This window comes from Zea mays, chromosome 2 (assembly GCF_902167145.1).
Source record: "Zea mays cultivar B73 chromosome 2, Zm-B73-REFERENCE-NAM-5.0, whole genome shotgun sequence".
Lineage (NCBI taxonomy): Eukaryota > Viridiplantae > Streptophyta > Magnoliopsida > Poales > Poaceae > Zea > Zea mays.
Genome location: NC_050097.1, coordinates 16,228,146 through 16,235,295, shown reverse-complemented (window position 1 = coordinate 16,235,295; position 7,150 = coordinate 16,228,146). Strand labels below are relative to the sequence as shown.

Sequence of the window (7,150 nt, the reverse complement as noted above, 5' to 3'; positions counted from 1 at the left end):
TCCCCGTTAAGGTGGTCACAAAGACCGGGTCTCTTTCAACCCTTTCCCTCTCTCAAACGGTCACTTAGATCGAGTGAGCTTTCTTCCTTGATTTCCCGGGTCACTTAGACCCCGCAAGGACCACCACACAATTGGTGTCTCTAGCTTCGCTTACAAGGCTTTGAGAATAAGAAAGAGAGAAAGAAGAAAGCCAACCAAGCAACAAGAGCAACAAAGAAACACAAGAACGATCCTCTCACAAGTCCTAAAACACTAGAATTGAATTGGGGACTTTGATTGGATCAGGGGCTTTGATTTGTGTCTTGGAGTGTTGCACTTTGCTCTTGTATTGAATGAGGAGTGATGAATGCTTGGATGGTTGGAGTGGAGGTGGTTGGGGGTATTTATAGCCCTCAACCACCAAAACAACCGTTTGGGGTGGCTGCTGTCGATGGGCGCACCGGACAGTCCGGTGCGCCACCGGATACTGTCTGGTGTGCCAGCCACGTCACCCAACCGTTAGGGTTCGGGAGCATTTGACCATTGGAGCGCTGACTTCTTGGGGCACCAGACAGGCACTGTTCACTGTCCGGTGCGCCTCTGACGACTGCTTTGACTTCTGTGCGCACTGTTTGCGCACTGTAGCTCTGAGTCCACGCTTTTGTAGTCGACCATTGAGCTGGATAGCCGTTACTCCGCTGGTGCTCCGGACAGTCCGGTGGCACACCGGACAGTCCGGTGAATTATAGCGGAGCGGCACTGGAAAAACCCGAGAGTGCCAAGTTCACTCTGGTACGGACCTGGTGCACCGGACACTGTCCGGTGGCACACCGGACAGTCCGGTGCGCTAGACCAGGACACTCTCAAGGTTCTTGCTCCTTTGAATTTGAACCCTATCTCTTATCTTCTATTGATTTGTGTTGAACCTTTATGCACCTGTAGAACATATAATCTAGAGCAAACTAGTTAGTCCATTATTTGTGTTGGGCATTCAACCACCAAAATTAATTATAGAAAAGGTTTGACCATATTTCCCTTTCAGTTACCAATTTTAATTAGAGTTTTTACTGGATTCAAATCTCAAAAATTCCAAAAATAACATACAGCCCAAGCCCACATATAGACATATTGCAGCCTAGTTGTGACCTCTAAGATAGACAGGGAGCCCATGGGCCTGGCGGTGGCCGATGCGCCCGTGAGGCAGGCTTGCTGGAACTTGGACTCCTTGTCGCGTGAGGCCGTGAGGCAGCAAGAACCTGGAAGCCTAGAGGATGGAACAGGTACTAGCCTGCTAGGTTTCGTGTCCAGCAGCGGCGACTGCAACTGGAACGCTAGCGGCGCAACACGGTGGACGCTTCCATCGACCATTCCTAGGTTTCATTCTCTCATCCGGTCCTCCTCCATGGCTCCATGTTGAGTCACTGTCGTTCTATAGACTAAAGTTCAGGTCATGTCATATTAGATGTTTGAATGTCTATTACGGGTATTAAAATAATATAATTATTCAATTGAAGACTAAACGGTGAGACATTTTTTGTTAAGCCTAATTAATCCATACTAGTTAGGTGCCCGTGCGTTGCGACGACACACAAATATTCAACAAAATGTGAGCGCACACCGATTACATAAAAAAGAACACATATATTATCAATGAAGTTTTCTTTAGAATCTGGTACATTGGAGCACCAAATTACACAAAGGTACATGATAAGAATATGTCTAAGTTTGTGTTATTTACTCATTTGTCCTCGATTCACCATATCAACTAATTATGGACAGAAAACAGAGCAACCAATCATAAATCCATACACGGCAACAGACCTTGCACGCTTTCGATAAGTTAGAAGTATGTGGCCAACATCATCGGTCTTAACTTTAGCCTCATCCTTTGGAGTGACATAAGATTTATACTTTAAATTTGCAAATGCTACATGCCTAGAAAGAAGAATACAATGATATTATTATTGCGTACTTACAGCTAAAACTGAAGTGGGAAAGATATTATATATTTAGAAATGGCAGCTAAGCTTACATCTCCTTTGACCTCCACGTACTCTCTCTTAATCGTTTTGTAGAAATGATGGGCTTCCGATTTTATGATAGCCAGACATGACAATAGCTTGTATATCCTGCTTGGGAAGCAAGCTGTAGAGGTGAAGCACTCAACTAAAATCTAGTTTAGCGGTTTAGCCAGAAGATATACTATGCTTGCTGCCATGCCATGGGCGTGAAAACCCAGTTCATGACATAAGTACAAAAATAATTAGGCATTATATAGTAATTTCACCAAAAATAAGAAGCATCCATATTGTATTGCATAAAAAAGGATAAGAAACACATGTGAAACATTACCACACATATTACACAACTTATGAAATACTAATCCCAACCTGCATAAGTACAGAACATCAAGTCCCAACAGATTATGCTGCTTAATTGTTGGGGAGCAAACCAAGTAAGAAACCAACCAAAAAGTTAATAACGTAGGATAAGTTAAGCTTTTTGCAGTTCATTAAAACTATAACTTAAGACTCCCAAACTGGACGTAAAATATTTCTTGTTCCAAGAAGTGTAGGACCTGATATAGTTTTTTATTTAATTATTGCACAAACTGATCTAACATTATTGTTTATTGGAATTGATGGGCATTTGTTTTGAATAATCCAAACAAAAGATGACCTTTGGCACCTAATGTCCATGTTGATCCATCATATTTTCTAATGCCAAAAACAATGCAACTTTGTAACACTTTGACCCTATAACTACAAACCAAGGTAAAGCATAGGCTTAATAGCATATAGTGGAAGTGCCTGTGTGTTGCGACAGTTTTTATGTATCACATAGTTACAACTTATTTAAATGCGCTAGTTGTTCGACCATGTTATAAACCTTTACAATAATACTAATCATGAAGATAGGTCGATTTATTTCAATTATGATTATTTGAATACTAAGTCAAATGTAAAGGATAAAGAATCATGCAAGAAAATGTACATACTTATGTGCCACTGAATGAGACAAAAGACTGGAAATGGAACTTGAGTCTCCCTTAACTGTCCAGTTGCTCTGCTCCATGCTTTTGCCTTCATTCATCTGTCCTTTCAAAGAATAATCACAAGAGATGGACTTCCCATTGAAGATAAGGTCGTAGGGACCTGTACGATGTAGTGAATATCTTCACAAAGAAAAAAGAATTTTGTTTTGTGGCCAAAAATATTTGTGTAAAACCCAAATATTCTTGGAGATATAAAAAGTCGACCCTGCAACAAATTATTTCATGATTTTGTTCTCAGACATGATGACATAAAAAGGTTATGTTCAGTTTGTTGTAAAGTAACAGTGATACCCTTAAGTAATCACTGATTTAAATAATTGAATCAAGATAAGTAGACAAATAAGTTAAATATATTGTTTAAACAGGATTGTGAAGCCGAATCATAGTTAATGCAAAGAATCTGGAATAGAAAGTGAAAATGACTACCATCTGTAGATTTCCAACCCCTGCATATAACAATTCATGTGCATAAATCTGACAACCCATTTATAGGATAATGAGAACAAGGGTGCTTATATGAAGCAAGAAAAAATATATAGGAAGAAAAGGACAGATGAGATAGAGTTTATATGACAGATGGAATGCTATATTTGTTGAAAATGGAAGTTACATGTGGTTGGATCGAAGGTATTTCTCACATTGAGATCAAGGAATCAAAACTTATAGGAAAGAGGTATTTCTCACATTGAGATCAAGAAATGACTGTTGTTTCAACAGCATCTTTCCTTCTAATCCATCTCTAGCTCCACTGATTGTTCCTCAACTTTCATAAGTTCTTCCTGAAATAAATGGTGTCCATGAACAGAATAAGAATACAGATTTTATTTATGAATGAAGAACAGAAATGAACTTTACAGTGTACAGACAAATGCATAGAGGGAGAAAAGTTTCTTTGAAGAAATATGTCCAAATTATCTATAAAATTGGGCATCTGATGCAAAGGTAAAGAATAAAGTTCTTACTGGAATCTCCTTATATATTCTGAATAATGTGGCAACCAATAGTGAACCAAACATCAAATAGAATTTTTTTTGGAAACAACGACAACCCGTAATTCTAATTTCAATTTCCAGATTACTTCGTCAATCCTTACCGTGCAATTCATAAAAAAAGTATACTTGGGAGAAATTACTGAAAAGCATTGGCAACATGCTACACTGAAAGACTTCTAAAGAAACATTAAAATGTGATTATTCTATCTCCTCCTGATTCACATATTAAATCTACAGGACCAGCTAGTGTGATGTGCCTGATCGAAATAGAGCTCACCTTGAGTCAGGTTTCCACCTAGGATAACCATCGCTACCCGCCTGCTTCTTGTATGAAGAAAATCTAACGTCTCTGCAACTTGTAGCAGTCCATGTTTAATCTCAAGTAGCCCCATTTCCTGAAACACAAGAAAGAAATAACAATTTGTTGAATGGAAAATGTGATCATCGCTACCTGCCTGCTTCCCATTGAAGATAACGTCTCTGCAACTTGTAGCAGTCCATGTTTAATCACCAGGAAGGAAGGAAGCTTCAGGGACATATCTTCCAGGATCTTCCTTCTTGCGGATGCCACGCATGATCCCCTTGTGTGCATACGGGACATGAGCAGGGTCCATGTGATTCTCAACCAAAATATCATACCTGCAATACAATGCAACAGTGCCACAAATCATGACTGAACTGCGAATGTCCAAATGTGCACTGCAGGCATGCAGCTGGATAGTGGATAGATCCGAGGATCAAAACTCATAAGAAAAAACCATGGATCCTTTACCCGTAATGAAGGTCTCTGATGCCATAGACGGTGACGAAGTCTGGGTCGTCAATTTCCGGAATGAGCAGTGGGCGCTTCCTCTGCAGCACGTCCTTGTACTCGGGGTCATCCCTCGGGTAGAACCATAGGATGTTGTTCTGCACCACGCAGGGGTACGACGCCACGCACGCCCTGCTGCTCGTGTGCATCGGCGGGCCGAGCGGCGGTGCCTAGGGGATGAACTTGTAGGTGCCGGCAAAGTCGAAACACCAGCCGTGGTATACGCACTGGAGGCGCCCCCTGTCGTCGATCCGGACCTCGAAGAGCGACGCTAGGCGGTGCGGGCAGGCGTCATCGAAGACGCGCCACTCGCCGGCGCCACGGTCGTACCAGTCCACGATGCTGAGCCCCAGCACCGTCTTGCCGTGCGGCACGTGCAGGTCGAGGTCGCACACGGGCGCCAGCGGGTACCACAGGTCCAGCCAGTCGAACCGCTCCTCCCCGGACGGCGACGGCTGCTGCTCCTCGGTCTGCGGTGTCTCGGTCGCCACGGAGGACACCGACAGCCGAGCGGCGCGGCCTGCTGCTTATGCTTAGCCTCGCGGAGACCAATGGCGCGGCAGCCGCGGCCAGGGGCAGCGGTGGGCGCGAGGCGCGAGGGAGCTGCAGGAGGGAGAGGGGATCCATCGCGTGATGGCGGCAGAAACCCAGGACAGGCTTGGCGGGGTAGCGGGTCACCTGGAGGCGGAGACGGCGCGAGCAGATGTGGAGTTGTCGCCTAGGGTCTCGTGGCCTCGTGGTTGGGGTGGACGGCGGCTGTCTCGTAGAGAGGGCGGTCGCGGCGATGGTATCGTGCGGGGATGGCGTTCGTGCCCGTGCGGATCGGGGGAATGGTGGACGGGCCGATGACGGGGGCGCCGCGTTGATGGGGGTCTATCAGGCCTCGGGGGCACGGCGGGAGACGGGAGCGGGGGCAGCAGGGTGTGGACGCCCTCTTTGCTCTCTTAATAGAGTAGTATAGATTTAACAATTGTTTATTGTAGTATCACATGAGCAAAAATCATGAACTAATTAGATTTAATAGGTTCATCTTATTATTTATTAGTTTCATAATTAAACTATATTTATTGCTTTTAACTAACATATAAACGTGTCAGTGACTAAAATTTAACCCGAGGAACAAAACAAACAGTGCCTAGGTCCAAAACAATAGTAATCAAAGGGCGACGAAAATAAACATTTGTCGATAGAAATTAGCTAGCTTTTATTAATGTAGCCTAATTTTTTATTGACATCCGTGTCTTGCAGATTAACGACGACTCATCGGTAGTCGATGAAAATTAACAATTGTCGTCAACTTCATCTAGTAGACGAGAATTAACCAATTTTCGTCGGTTGACTATAAAAATTATCCAATTAGTTTTGTCAGCTATGGTTGTTACGGCACAATTGTTCATCTAAAAAAATTGATATTGAGAACGTGTACATGAGAACAACCATGTGATAGTGCACTGTTCTAATGGTATAACTTAGAAGGCACTTTGACGTTGACTTTATCAGGATGCCAGAAATGTTTGTATCGTGTTGATGACTGATAACTTTTCATCTTTTATTATTTTTTTTGTTGGCTATGACACACAAATTAATTATTTACATCCGACAACATATACACACAACCAATCATAATCTATTCATAATGGATATATAATTCACATCACACACATTCACAACCACATATATCCATCTATATCAAATATATTAGTACCAATAGAACATCACATATTTCATCACTAATTAAATTACCCACATGATATATATCTATCACATACATCGTCCATATCAAATGTCTTAAAGTACTACTAGTTAGGTGCTCGTGCGTTCCGACGATACACAAATATTCAACAAAATGTGAGCGCACACCGATTACATAAAAAAGAACACATATATTATCAATGAAGTTTTCTTTAGAATCTGGTACATTGGAGCACCAAATTACACAAAGGTACATGATAAGAATATGTCTAAGTTTGTGTTATTTACTCATTTGTCCTCGATTCACCATATCAACTAATTATGGACAAAAAACAGAGCAACCAATCATAAATCCATACATGGCAACAGACCTTGCACGCTTTCGATAAGTTAGAAGTATACGACCAACATCATCGGTCTTAACTTTAGCCTCGTCCTTTGGAGTGACATAAGATTTATACTTTAAATTTGCAAATGCTACATGCCTGGAAAGAAGAATACAGTGATATTATTATTGCGTACTTACAGCTAAAACTGAAGTGTGAAAGATATTATATATTTAGAAACTTTGTAACACTTTGACCCTATAACTACAAACCAAAGTACCAGACTAACAACTAA

At 42.0% G+C, this 7,150-nt stretch overlaps 1 pseudogene; it reads right to left on the bottom strand.

Annotated features, from left to right (window-relative positions):
* Positions 1–4,404: 4,404 nt before the first annotated feature.
* On the bottom strand, positions 4,405–5,464 carry LOC109944115 (protochlorophyllide-dependent translocon component 52, chloroplastic-like; annotated as a pseudogene).
* Between the last annotated feature and the right edge of the window lie 1,686 nt (positions 5,465–7,150).